The sequence below is a fragment of the Microtus pennsylvanicus genome, chromosome 11, assembly GCF_037038515.1.
Source record: "Microtus pennsylvanicus isolate mMicPen1 chromosome 11, mMicPen1.hap1, whole genome shotgun sequence".
NCBI lineage: Eukaryota > Metazoa > Chordata > Mammalia > Rodentia > Cricetidae > Microtus > Microtus pennsylvanicus.
This window is the reverse complement of record NC_134589.1, coordinates 37,020,288-37,031,224: the sequence shown is the minus strand read 5'-3', so window position 1 is coordinate 37,031,224 and position 10,937 is coordinate 37,020,288. Positions and strand designations below refer to the sequence as shown.

Genomic DNA, 10,937 nt, shown 5'->3' with positions numbered 1-10,937 from the left:
CCTCTGTAAACCATTCTGCATTTTCCCCCCCGGCCGGGGAGAGTGCGGGGAGACCGCGTTTAGAGGATCAGTGGCGGTAGCCCCGCGCGGTACCGGCGATGGCAGCGAGATGTCCTGGCCCCTTCCAGGTTTGGTAAGGCGTCGGTTTCAGCGTCAGGGAATGAAAGAAGGTGCGGAGGAGGCCAGAGTTCCGTGGGAGGGTGGGGGTGGGGCAGAGAAAGCCTGGTTGGGATTAGAGTGTAACTGGGTCTTGTAGCTTGGGAGGTCCAGGTACACTGGCTCTGCAATTCAGTAGGTGTCAACAGCCCTCCTCTTCTTGCTCTTTTGGCCTGGAAATTGCCCTCGGCACAGTCTTTGGAGAGGTAGGGGGCGCTTGGCAGTTTAATCTCCCCCCCCCCCGTCTCTTGGTGCCACCTCCCCCAGTCCAACCAAAGTCCACCCGGCAGGGTGTCTGGGAGACACGAGTGTCGATCTCCCGCTGCGCTCTCTTGGAAAGTTGATTCGGGCGGTTTCCTGATGGGGGCGGGGAAACCGGAGGCGCGGCGCCAGGACGCGAGAAGGAGTGGGTGGGGAAGCGCTTCGGGTGAGGAGTTGCAACTCTGGCGAGAAGTTGTGAGAAAATTGTGATCCGGAGACACCTTTTACAAACAAAAACAAATGACTAGGTGGGAAACCGCGGGACTCTCGCGGCTGGGGGAGGTGGTTGCAGCGGGGGACAGCACCTCGGCTGCAGGGGAGGGAGGCGTGCAGCGCACTGGCAGTGTAGCCTGGCTCCCAGACCTTCCTTTTTCCAGGCTTGAGCTAGTTCGTTTCTTCAGACATCAGCGAACCATACCTACCAGAGTACACTCCTTAGGGTTAATACACTTTCCTAATTTTGTCTGCGTTATAAACTCCTGGTCACCGTCTACCGAGGGGAGGGGCGGATCTGCCTAGTTGTGGGAGTCAAATGCTGGTCCTTTTAATGATTCTAGTTTCCAGTAGCACTCAAGTTAACTGTAGCGACTGATTTATTTTTTTCTAAGCTTAAAGCGGTGTTACTTTTGCCCCCTATTTGGGGGAGATGCTAGGAAGGTGCATTACTCGAATTTCGAGGGAAGTAAGGGTGTCCCTGCAGCCATATCTAGATGATATTTCAGAATCTGCCTTTTGAGTTACTTCATCTATGCACCTGGCAGATCTTCCACAGGTCTAAATTAGGAGAAAAGTGCGCGGAAACGCAGTTGGACTGGCAGTGAATTCGGGTCCACAAACAGAATACCCTCTTCCAGCGAAGAGAGAAGCTGCCCCGAACCTGGCTTATGTTGGATGGCATTGTTAGTTTTTAGAGCTGTGCCAACGCCCCCTTTCTGCTTTCTCTTGCACCTCCCGGCAACCCTGAAGCTCTTCAGTTCTTCAGTAGCTCTGCCTTCCCGCCGGCATGATAGTTGCTTTGTAGAACCAACCACCAAGGCCTGCCTCACAGGACTCCTCTGCGACCCCCCTCCCCCGCCGCGCCCCGAGTGTCAGACTTCCAAAGCATTCTCGCTACCCTTGTCCACTTCCACACTCGCGTGGAGCAGCTGTGGACTCATGTAGCGCAGCCAAGCTCTCACGCAACAGCCCCTCTCCTGTTTTTTTTCTAGGCTTAGACTCAGGACTGAGTGGGGGTTAGAAGGCGGCTCTCCCACCTATTGGGCGGGCTCTTCGGGTTCGGGTTCGGACTGGGCGTCTTCCTGCGGACCCGACACTTCGTAGAACAAGTATCAAGAATTTTGGTACCCCCAGACGTTCCAAGTGCGGCGGAGCGCCGGATCCTCTATTATTACCCCGACTCCCAAGCGGCTTTCCAAAGGAAGGGGCCATCGGTCCCCAGGCTCTCCACCCTCAGCTGTTTCAGAGCTAGCTGCTATCGCCCTGGACTCAACCGCCCCTCTCAGGAGCCTGTAGTCGCCCGGGTCCCAGGTGGCTCACTCTCGGCGCAGCTGGGCTACTTCAGTGCAAAGCAGAGGGGCCCGGGAGGGGCAACTGAGAAATTGCTGTCTCGGGGAACTGTAGGGTGCCACTGGACTCCGTTGCCCGCCTTTTCCGACTTGCATCTTCCTTCTGTAGTCGGGGAGAGGTTTTTACTGATTTCGGGGTGTAATGACTTTGATACCAAGAAATGGGAGAGAAGGCCCCTTTAGAAGATGGGAGTTGGGCGAAGACAGGACACTGGTTCTAGGGTGTTGTGTTCTGCATGTCTCCGGGTTCAGATGGTGAAGAAAACCGGTCGCCTAGCCAATCCCGGCTTCTGGGATGTGTGTATGTCAACGAGCGAGCGGGAGCAAGGCAAGGCATGTATCTTGGTTCCTTGATTCTGTCTAAAATCCATGTTTAACACTTCAGCGGTGACAGCACACAAGACTAATGTTTTTTTTCCCCCACCATTTCCATTGAGCTCTTATTTTGAAATGTAATCAGTACTGGAGACAAGGAGAGAAAACGGACCCAGCTTTCTAAACCCGCCCGTCTCTGAATCCATCGAATTCAGCTCTGTGTAGGTATAAATGACCGCTGAAGATCCCCAACCTTCCACCCTCACCTACACCACCGCACTGTCCACTATTTCAAATACACCCATTTTACTACTCTCCATACCTCAAATTCACATAGACACTCAGTCACTTATATCCCGGCGAGTGTCCTGAGATTCAATTTGGACACCTGGCTATCATTCTCCTCCACCCTACTCCCAAGGCACCGTAGGGAAAGGTCTCAGAGGGCCCAGATGGCGACTTCCATAGTCGAGATTTGTCTTCTTAGAAGCGTCTCAAAAGCAGTTCGAATGGAGGGAGAGACCCTGTCTCAGAACTGGGACTAACCAGCCTTCCCGCTCACACACCCGATCTCCCTTGCCTCTTGGGTCCCAGAGTCCTTGAATCCATATCCTCCACACCCCCTAGTCCAGCCTGGAGTGTTTCCCACCAACCAGGGACAGTTCTTTCTTATCACTGTGGGTTGCTATTTAATTCCTAGAGCGGCCACTTCCTTCCTCTAGTCCAGACCAGGTCCCCAGAAGAGGGAGAGGAAGCCATGCCACAGTAGTCTCCTAGGGCTGCCAGCCACAAAAAAACCCGAATATTCAGCAGCATAGGTCTAGTAGGGAGGAAGGAAGGAGCCAGCTAGATGCACCCTGGACCCCTGCCACCTGGAAGCCACACAAACTCCGCACAGACCTGTGAAGATCCAGCTTATGCAACACGGAAAACTGCTCTGCTAGAGTCTCTCTGATCCAGTACCCTCTTCTTTCCCTTCCCCTCTCTCAAGGTTTGCGCTCTTAAATATGAAGTTCTTTCTAGTTTATATCGTTGTCTCCCCTGAACCGCATAGTAAGGGAGTTATTCTCTACACTTTCCCAGACGGGAACCCCAATCCAAGCAAGGGTACCTGCCCCTATCACTGCATTACTGAAGGTGAGAAGTTGGGAAAGGTGGGCCTTGCAACCATGTTCCAGAGCGCACTTTGCCCCCGGAGGCATTTTCCAAACCGAGCTTGGGTAGTAGTAGGGAAGGGACAGTGAAGCCAAGAAAGGGCAGTATCCTGCCAAATATTATGACATGCACCTGGCCTAGGTAAACAATCCAGACTTCGCATGAGGGTTGGGGGGACTCTGAGCATGGGGAGGACAGTTAGAGCAGCAGCGAGGTGGAGCAATGGTAGTCACCACGGAAGAGAGAGGTTGCGTTGAAGGAGACAGAAGTGAATAGAAAAGGCGTGAAGAAGAGACCCAAAAGCAAGAGGCTGTAAAGGGAGGGAAGATGTGCCAAGAGAAACACATGGAAGAACGAAGCAAAGAAAGGGGAAAAAAAATACCCTTTGTTGTGGTTCGCCGCTGTAATCCCAGTACTTGAGTTCAAGGTTGCTACTCAGTGATGTCCAGGCAAGCCTGAGCTACAGATTAATACAGTGTGTGTGTGGGGGGAAAGCTAGTGGAGAGAAACTAGAAGCTGAAGAGTCCTGAAGCTCCCAACCAGGGTCTTCCACTGGGACCTAAGTGGGCTGTGCATGTGACAGGCACATTCCTGGGCCGGAGGAAAGGAGGTTGGAGTCTGGTGGGAGACTTAACGCCTATGGAAAGCCTGTGAGCAGCACTGGGCAGGAATCCAACAAATAAATAAAACGTCTAAGACAGCGTGACAACAATGTGTATTTGGGTGCGTGCCCGTGTGCCTCTGTGTGAGCACACACTCACACCCGTAAGGAAGACAAACGGGGCGCCTGCCTCAGAGTAATTAATCCTCTCACTAATTGGCTCTCTCCCCTTTACCTAATGGTGGTGGTCACTGCTGATATCTGGAGAGATATCAAGTGGGAAGGGAGGGAGGGAGAAAGACCCCCAAAACTAGCAGCCTTTGGAACTGAGAATGAGTTTGTTCTGAAGTTGGCAGCTCTAATCCCTTATCCTCAGCACCTCCCTCATTGTTGGGCAGAGTTTAACAGATGTGACTGACTGCCTTGCCTGTCCTGGTTTGGGGGCAGTGTTAACAAAGATCATCTAGACTTAGAGTGACTAGATCATGCAACCGAGGACCTTCGGTAGATGTGCACCTGGGACTTAAGTGTCTCCGCTGAAAATCACTCACTACTCCTCTGCTAGACATGGCCCACAGACAGTCTCTGACTCTTTCTTGTCCTCCCCCAAGGGAGCTACCTTCAGTCACTGTCTGTTCTTCCAGGACCTCGGAGAGATGCATCCTGCAGTCCCTGACAGAGCTGGAGAGGTTTTTAGGATGGCTGGGGAAACAGCTTGAGAAGAATGAAGAGAAAGCAGTAGAAGGGATGAGGCTAGGCCATGGATGAGGAAAAACTTGTAGAGTTACAGAAATCCATTCAGACATGGAAGTCCACAGAGTGGCTGTCATCTGGCAAAGCTGTGGTCTCTGGGGACGAAGGAGGAATGAAGTGGCTGCTGCTGGGTGGGGAAGAATGTGTAATGGGTGGGAAGGCAGGCAGGTAGCCATGCCTCTCTGCCTATGTGACAGCTCTATGTGGGCAGGGAGAAGGCTCCACATCCTCACCCCACTCCATGTTCAGGCCTCAGGACTAGGGAACAGAAGCAGGGGACTGATCTGTCTGTTGGTAGCTGAGTTGGCTGAAGGGACCCAAGGTCCACTATGTGTCTGTTGTTGGAGTGTCCAGGCTTTGGGAGGTGAAGGTCAACTGTCAAACCTCTGAGGTAGCAGTGTCTTCTGTTGGCCTCCTTAGAGGCTAAGTAAATAGAGTCAGAGACCCGAGTGGAGGGCATACAGTTTCCTAGAGAAACAAAATAACTCGCAGCCTCACTAAACACAATTCTTAATTGCCCCTTGGGGGCCTTTGTACATTTGACCAAAACAAGTCCCCAAGCAGTAACAGCAGTATTACTACTAGGGACTAGAGGTCCAGAGAGAGCTGGGGGTGATGGGCAGACCAAGAGAGGTGGCTGGTATGTCAGAAGAGGTGAGACGCTTGGCTTCTTCTCAACATCACTGTCCTGTTTTAAGAGGAGAAAAAAAAGAAGAAAGAAGGAAGAGAAAAACAAGTAAAAGGAATACAATTTCAGGGAAGAGAAAGAAAAGGGCATATAAAAGGCAAATAGAAACCAGAAAGGGAAGAAAGTGAAGAAGAAAGAAAAAGGCAGGGAGGTGGAGAGAGACTATAATAAAAGAGGGTGAAGGCGGCCCCAGGAGGCTGGGCCTCGTCCCAAACCATCCGTCTTCATTGTCTCCGTGTGTGCAAAGGCAACTCCGGCATAAGGAAAAGCCACTATTGGAGCCGCGGCTTTATTTTATATCCTATACATCAGGAGGGAGGCAAAGCTTTATTTTCGCCAAGAGACAGATATTTTATTTCTCTCTTACGGTTTTATGTGTGAGAGATGTCAGGTTGCCACAATGGATGGCTAATGCATAGGCAAGAGGAAGCCGTGTTGGCATGCTGTGTGTCATAGGGTCTTGGGGGGGTGAGCGGGCCTGGGATTTAGGGCTGATGGGACACTCTGGGGGATTTCTGCTAAAACATCTCTCTTCATAAATCCACAAGCATGGTCAGCTCAACAGGGAGAAGAAGGAGTTTTAGAGGGAAAAGAGTTGGGCTTAGTAATAAATGAACACACAAAGGAACCGCTTACCGTCCAACTGGCATGGGCAATGGGGGCAGACAGAAGTTCCACTGACAGGCAAAGGGAGACTTGTTTTCAGAAGGCAGATGAAGGGTGAGAAGTGATGAATTTAAAACCTAGAACCCAGAAATGGTGTCTTGCACATTTATAAATACATCTGCAAATAGAGCAGGCATCTGAGGACCAAAGCAGTTTTATCTTTTAAATTAAGAGCCACAGGAAGCAGAGGAAGGCTGGACACATGTGCCCTTCACAAGGAGATATGTTCCTGGCAGAACTGTGTCTATGTGGCTTCTTTTGCCCTATTTATATTTCTGGTTTCTGTCTTTTAGCCACATATCCCTTTCTTCAGAAAGCTTTTTTTTTTTAACCTTCTCAGAGCCTTGGAGGGAAAGAGCCATTAATTTGCAAATTATCCGATGTGTACAAGGATCAAGATGGGTGTTTTTCACTGCTACATCTAATGTTTTGCGTGGACACACACATGCACACACAAACCTATTATACTGTGAGCCCTCCAGTGGAGGTGCCAGATTAGAATTCAAGAAAAGCTCCTTCCTGCCAACGTGCTCCACATTAAGCCCCAAACCTCAAAGTGTCTAACGTTCTCATTTTTAAACCCCAGGAGATGGGAATGAGCATAGAGAGACAGTGGCGTTGTGTGTGTGTGTGTGGGGGGGTGTCTTTGCATTAACCTGTCCATCTGGACTCGGACTCACTCTCTCCCCTCCTTGTCGGTCTCCCCTCTTCCCCCTACAGAGACCACTGCTTATAGGAGTAGCCTTCATTCATTTCATGTCTTGTTAATTGTTTGACTTGTTGGCTTGTATTTGTGATGTAGCAAAAAAAAAAAAAAAAGCCAATTATATTCCTTGCCTCATTTCGGAGGATCTTGGGCAGCACCAGATTCTAGACAATATACAAGGCTACCTGGCCACGCTATCGCCAGCCTTTGAAGAAGCTATTTAACCTTTCTGGGCCTCAGTTTCCCCTTCTATATGCAGGAGATTGGGCTAAATGATTGCCGAGGTCCCTTCCAGCTCCGACTTCCTCTGACCGAATGAGATAATGTGTGAAAACACTTTGTAACCGCTAAAGCCGGACGAATGCCAGGGATTATTATTACGATTCTAATCAATCCTCTTTTCTCCACATGGATCTTGGCTGTTTAGCGCCAGCAAGCAGGCTAAAGAGGGCCCAAGCGGGAAAGCTTAGCAGAGATGGAAAGGCTCTGCTGGGGATAGAAAACCCCTGCATCTCTGTCTCTGGGCTTTCCGAAGCCAGGTGGGCAGTGGTGGGCAGGGGTGGGCAGGGGGAAGCAGCAGGATGCACCAGGACCCATTTTAGTCTGGGCTGTCACAGAGGGTGTGTTTCTTCAAAAGCATTGTTTGTTTCCAAGTGACTGACATAGGAAGGCGATTTGCATTTTTTGTTTTTCCAGGGAGAAAGGAAAGAACAAGGTGTAGCTGATTAGCAAGTTAATTATTTCAATACCCCAAGGGTTCATGCGTGGTGCTAAGTTGTCCAGCCCTGGTGTAATTTCACAGTCTGTGCATTTCTTGGTGAGCACCTGGGGTGCCTGAGTCTGTCTCTTTCTCCATCCACCTGCCTTGTGTCTTCCTGACACACCTGGGGAAAGGGGGCAGGACCTGGGGTAGGAATTGGTACCATATCGGTTGAGGGGAGACAGAACTTCTGAGATGCCCTCTCCCTCCTCTGAGTGCTTAGTTACTTATCTCATTCTTCACTAATGTAATTTTTTAAAATTAATATTAATGAGGATGGTTATCAGTAAGTGGGGTGGCTGTGAGGTGACATCCAAGTTTGGTCTGGAGATAAACTGGGGTGGGGGTGGGGGTGGTCCTTGCTTCTCACCTCCTTCTGCCAGGTCAGCTCTCCAAGCTCTGTTTGGTTTCTCACCTCTGGCCACCACTTGTTCTGCCGCAGCCTCCTCCAGCCTGACCTCCCCTTAGGTTGTGTGGTCAAAGGGATGGATACTTTCCCCCAGAGAGATGAGTTGGAGATGCGAGCATGAGCTGCAGAATTAACAGCTTCGGCCTCTGCCACTAGGTTGGCTTCCTGCTCCCACGATAGGAGGGCCAGCCCCCTGCCTCTCCTTTTGAGCCCGGCAAAGGGGCAGGGGGGGGGCTCTCCAGTTTACTTAAGAGTGGTCCCATCTGCTCAGACTGGCCTTTCATAAGGGGAGGGATTTATTCAGCGTCCTTGTGCTTAGACCTGGGATTTGGCTGAAAACCTTGGGCCTCTGAGAATATTACCTAATGCTGCAATGCTCAGTCATGGAGATGATTCATGATTTTTGTCTTTGTGGAGAGCGTGCGAGCGTGTGTGTGTGTGTGTGTGTGTGTGTGTGTGTGTGTGTGTGTGTGTTACTGTCTACTGTTCGCATTTTGAATCCAAACATCAGGAGACTTCTTTACTTTCTTTTTCTTCTTTTCTATATTGTCTCAGGAGACGGCCTTGGAGGGCCAGCTTCTCAACTTCAGCAGTGTGAGGATGGTGTGGTACTTGCTGATGCTGCCATCCAGCTGTCCCCACTCAGGCTGGCTGATGGAGAGTCTGGAGGTTCGCTGAGAAGGCAGTGCTGGTGACTACTTAGCTGGTAATGACAGTATTTGTAGAGTGGGGTAAGTCCAGTTGCTACTCAGATTAGGTTTAGCTTCCCTGGCCTCATCGTGCTGGGGTGTTCGGGTAGGACAGAAGGCAGTGAGAGGAACTTCAAGGACAGAGAGATGGGCAGAGGAAGGAGCTCCATGGATGGGAGCCACAGAACGTCAAGGAGAACAAGGTTCCATGTGGAGTCCTGGGCAAATCCGGAAGAATCTGCAAGGTCATTTATTTATCTTCTTTGCGATAAAGTGTGACTTCTTTTAAGTGTCAGCAGCCGGTAAGCTCTTCTTCCAGCACCTTCTTACTCACATCGGAGTTTGGCCTTACAGATGGAGACCCTGCTTTCCCAGTCAGCTAGTTTCTCTTTGCCTCGGGTCGTTCATAATAGAAATGGAGCCGGCATTCAAGTCCCCCTACCAGCCTTCATTCTTTTTGTTTTGTTTTGTTTTCCTGTGTGGCCCTAGCTGTTACAGAGTTTACTTTGTAGGCCTGCCTCTGCCTCCTCAAGTGCTGGGATTAAAGGTGTCTCCCACCACAGCTGGCTAAACCTTCGTTTTTTTTGTTGTTGTTATTTGCTTTGTTTTGAAACTGGTTCTCACTACATAGCCCTGGCTGTACTGGCACTCACTAGATAGACCAGGCTGGCCTTGAACTCACAAAGATCCACCTGCCTCTGCCTCCCAAGTGCTGGGATTAAAGGCATGCGCCACCACTGCCCAGCAAGGATATAGTTTCTTCTTAAAGAAAAGAAGCAGAGACCCGATTTGATGGCTCTTTTCAGGAAGGATTTGCCAGTAATTTGATAAATGTGATGTTTTCCCTCTTCTGGATGAGTGACTTCGTCAGTCAGGCTGACGGCCTGCAGGAGTGTAAAAGGTGCTTGCCTTGGTCTTTCTGTTTTACTCACGCTAGGGTTTGGGCTTGCTTCTGATGCACTAGAAGGAGCAGACACATTCCAGACCCAGAGCCTGGAGTGTTATCTCTCCCCAAACCCTAAATCCTTACCCCCCTTTCTTTATTTCCCTTCACCACAGATGCAGAGACCTCCTAGCAAAATGTGGAGGGATGGCCCTCAACTAGGCTGGAAGAAAGCAAGCAAAGAGGGGAGCCCAAGGAAAGGTGGGGACAGATGGGATTTTTAGATAACACTCGTCTGCTATACTTCTAATGTGTTGTATGTTATAATCTCCAAATTTCACATTTGCTGTAGTGATCTGTAGTGTGTAGGCACCAGTCAAATGCTGCTTGGCCAAAACAGTGTTAAATAAAACTGTAAGAAATGCTACCAGGGTTTTGCATGGATTATTTAATTCTATCAATGACAAACAACACTAATATGCAGCATCTCGCCCAGCACAGTATCATGTTTCATTTATATATGCCGAGACATATTTAAGCATGAAAGATACTGTTTCCCGACACATGCATTTCCCAGTGATTACTTAGACGCGTGATAGAAACGGCAGAAACCTCTCTCACACATAAACCTGCACTATCATACATACAGACCTCCTGTCACACACAGCCACACAGCTAGCCTGCCACATACATATCTGCTTCATCTATGTGCTTCCACAGGAAAATGTAGATGTGAATTTTGCTTATGCACTTGCCTACTATCCCAGGTCCTTGTACCAGTGCATACCTAAGGCACAATGTCGGAGTCTCTAATGCATTTACACATATTTTTTTTTTCATACACATATTTAGACTGCCACAGAAACATCCACATGGGTGTCAAACCACGCATGGATCTTTACCATCCATATGTAAATATTCTCATTGCAGTGTTCTGATTGCAGACTGTGTGCACCATACAGGAGGGCCTCTGCACAGGTACCTAAACATCTTTATGTGTCTGTTGATCTGTGCACATCATCACTGCCCTCCGCACCCCCCCCCTTCCCTCGCCCACGTGCCGTGCTGACAGTCATTGCCCTGTGTCATCTAGCCAAGGAGCAAGAATTTCCCTGGTACCCTTGGCAGCTGATGACAGATTTAGAGAGGGAAAAATTTCCATGTTTTTTTCCTACAGTAATCCAGAGATTTTTAAGATGGAAAACTTAGAGGAACAGGGTAGAAGTATCAGACATCTTGGGCGCTGACAAAAACGTGAAGTGCAGGGTTGGGAGATGGAACTGGGAGGCTGGTTTGTGTAGACAGAGGCACTCACAAAAAGTCTCAGGCT

The 10,937-nt window shown here is 49.8% G+C and overlaps 1 long non-coding RNA gene across 1 annotated transcript; it reads left to right on the top strand.

The window, feature by feature from the left end:
- The first annotated feature begins 7 nt into the window (after positions 1–7).
- On the top strand, positions 8–10,034 carry LOC142860262 (uncharacterized). The gene is made up of 3 exons (XR_012912318.1): positions 8–133; positions 8,591–8,766; positions 9,784–10,034. It is a non-coding gene; the product is annotated as an uncharacterized LOC142860262 (long non-coding RNA).
- Positions 10,035–10,937: the final 903 nt, after the last annotated feature.